Raw genomic sequence first — 3,432 nt, 5'->3', positions numbered from 1 at the left:
TACGATTTGAGGCTGGGCGAGCGGCGCTGAATATAAATAATATTAAAATGTTTTGCCTCAGTGACATGGTGGACTGCCCTGTCCAAGCCAAAACCCGCTCCCATCCGCACGGGCTGGCCGCGTAGAGAAAGGTCGAAAGGCACACGCACTTTTCGCATTATTTCCCCGGCGCGCTGTGACACGCGGCCTACATATCCACTCCCACTCGCCAGATCCTAGAGGAGGCAGGCAAGTTGTATCTGCATTCGATACGCATTGCGCCCGCCTCGACCGGTTCCACACTCACCGAGCGCCGCAGCCACTGCTGCTGATGGTGAACCCCAAATTTCACTTTCCGATTCGGCTTCCCTCCCGAAAAAAAATACTTCACGTTTCCCGAATTAAAAGCATGAGCAGTTTCGCCGCGCCGGGGTCCACCCACCCGTGAACAAACGGCTCGTAATGACAGGTCACGTCTGCTCAGGGTGTGAATACACTGCCGGGAGAACCTCTTCTACCCTTTACTGTTTTGTGGCCAAAGCTTACAAAAAATCAAGTCACCAAAGTATTTGAACCCTCCCCTTTTTCTTTCTCTCCCTCACCCCTTCCTAACGAGCCCCGGTGTCGCGCCGCATGATGGGCGTTACGCCCCTTGGCGCCACCCCAGCCGCCATTATTCACCCGCCGGGTCAGCATTAGTGCCCCTCCTCTTCCTCCCCAACGAGCGCGCGGGGAGAAGGAAACATTTCAAAAAATCGCACCGAGATGTTTTGCATTTTCCAATCGAGAAAATAACATCGCAGCGGCAACGTCTCTCTTTACCTTCGCAGGCGGCTCAAATGACAGGCAAATTTCGAAGGAGTGATTTCATCAAATGGGCCGTTCGACCAAGGCTAATCAAGACTTCCGCCGGGCCAGGCGGGTCGTACTGTACCGTATTCGCGATGCGATCGACGAACAGGTTCACGGTCAGACGTACCGAGAGGCGTGTCAGGTTCAGGTTCAAAGGTCGTATGACGGTTATCTTTCCATCGACATTCCTGACGCGAATGGACTAGCCAATGGAAGAGATTCGGCGGCGATTATAGGGAGGTGACAGGGGTCACAACGCAAAGGCACAGTATCATGACCAGCAACAACAACATATTGGCATCGGATAAGGAGTCAGTCAAAACGGCGGTCGCGTCAAACATGATAATCGGCTGGTCACACGGCGACACTGCAGGCGCGCGCCGCCGACACTACTTTTGTGTTTTGGTGCGGCGTGCGGCATTGAGTTTGGGCGCGAGAGCGGAACTGCGAGCCGCCTGCCTACCCAATTACAGTGGCGCCCTGTCAGTCAGCCGGCTCGTGGACGCGCCGGGAGGTGTGAAGTGAGGGTGCTCGACGTACGGTGCTCGACGCACGCCCGGAGCACGCTCGACGGACGCATGGCTGAGAGCGCTCGTGGCGGGGCGTTGGAGGGCGAGCGAACAAGGTGCGGCTCTACCCTGCTGGTATCGGTCGCAAAGTTGCAACGATAACCCTACGGAAAAGTTGAAAGAACCTGTATTAGTATGCACACTTCGTCTTATATATTCATCGCTTAGTGCGTACACGGTAAAAACACTGATGTTTCCACGAAAGGAAAAACTATGTCTTTGAGAAAATGTAGGAATTAACGCAAATTTTGATCATATATCCTCAAAATTTGACTTTTCTTCGAGCTGTGGAAGTTCCTAGAAGTTTCCCCCAATTTCCCAAAACATGGATTCCATGTAAATGGATTTGCACCATAATTTTCAAACACCATAGAATCCGATATAGTCGGTACACTAGACATAATGTGACAATTATTGAACTGGCATCTGAAATGTCAAAGCCCCTGCTTCAGGCCGTCTAATAAAGTCAAGAGAACAATTTTTCGAATCAGGTGAGAGGACGTAAAGGGTGGCTCTGTTCTGTGCAAAGGGTAAGGCAGTCTGCCCCCCTCACTTCCAGCGCTCCGCGCAGCACCACAGCTTTGGGCAAGGTCACCACACTAGGCTGCACGAGAGCTAGTTGCGCCCGCGTCAAAGGGCGAGTGGGGAGTGGCCCTCAAAGTAGTGTCATAACATAGTTTGCACGACGCAAAAACTAGGATTTTTTCGTAATAAGGGGCACTCTTTTTTTGTTTGCGCGAGTGCCAACAGAAGAGGTGCAGTACGACGCACACACCACACACAAAGGACTAATTCCGTGTCGTGCGGCTTTGGCGAGTTCCGCAGAGAAAATGAAAAGGTGAAAATCCCGGCATGCGAACAGGGAGGACACACGAGAAAGCGCGTCTCATCCCAGAATTTTTGAATGAAGGGGCTCATAGTGTCTGTGGGAATGCAGAGTGCGCGGAGGAGAAGCAGCGCGCGGCACAATGCCCCTTCCTCTCTCTTATCAGCGCCTCCATTAGAAGGTCATAACTTTAAAGTGGTCGAAAGCGCGCCGCTGCCCGCGGCACCCTCGCCGCAGATAAGGACACGGGCTGGCGACACGCCGGCAAGAAGAAGGTTTTACTACAACGACCGAGGTAGAGGTAGGTAGGGCGGTAGGTAGGTAGGTGTATCCGACGGTCAATTCACACTTTCCGCTCTCCGTTGTTGACCCCGAGGTGTCAAAAAGCCCAGGCCGACGGCTCGTCCGTGTGCGTCCGTGTTGAGTATGTGTGTGCATGCGCTCCATTGAGGTCGCCGCTGGAAATGCAGCGGCAGCGGCAACAGCAACAGAGTTCACGATCAATCCACGCGTGAAATCAAATACACAGCTCTCGCCGTGTGCGGTCTGACCCAGATCCAGACGGCGCAAAATGACGCGCGACGCACCCAAGGACACGCGGCGGCAGTGCGAGCGATACAGTGATTGCAAACTCAAGTGGAATCGTCTAAGGCTGTGTGGGTTGCCACAACAACAGCAACGGGGACTTTATTATTTTTTTCCCGCGTCTTTCTTTCGAACCTCAGCTGCTGCCGCTGGCTTTGAGTCAAGAAGCCTCGACCGATATCGGGGGGACGCGGTGACAGCAGCAGCTTGCAGCGCTTGACAACAACCGTGTCATTTGGCATTTCACATCCCATAGAACGAAGGCTCCTCAGAGATTATTGGACATAAAGTTTACTTTTTAGGTTCGTTTTCTCTAATTTCTTTTCGTTTTTTTACTCTCAGCATTCTCGCGAGTTTCGCACGGCGAAATGCCTTCTGACCTGAGGACACGGCGGCGCACGTAACGGCGGCATAGCTCTGCGCCTCTCCCTCTCTCTCTTTCCTTCTCGCTCACCCCCGATCTCTCTCCCTCTCTCCCGCGCCCTTTCCCGGAACCCAGGCACATGCAGTCCCTGACTCACCACCACCTACGACGACGCCGCCGCCGCTGCGCATGCACCTTCCCTTCCAATTTTTATTTTACCACACCTAGACCCTCTTACTACCCCCCCCCCCCTTTCC

Source organism: Frankliniella occidentalis, unplaced genomic scaffold (genome assembly GCF_000697945.3).
Source record: "Frankliniella occidentalis isolate FOCC.00 unplaced genomic scaffold, Focc_3.1 Scaffold42, whole genome shotgun sequence".
Classification (NCBI taxonomy): domain Eukaryota; kingdom Metazoa; phylum Arthropoda; class Insecta; order Thysanoptera; family Thripidae; genus Frankliniella; species Frankliniella occidentalis.
Note: the sequence above shows the minus strand (reverse complement) of the source record.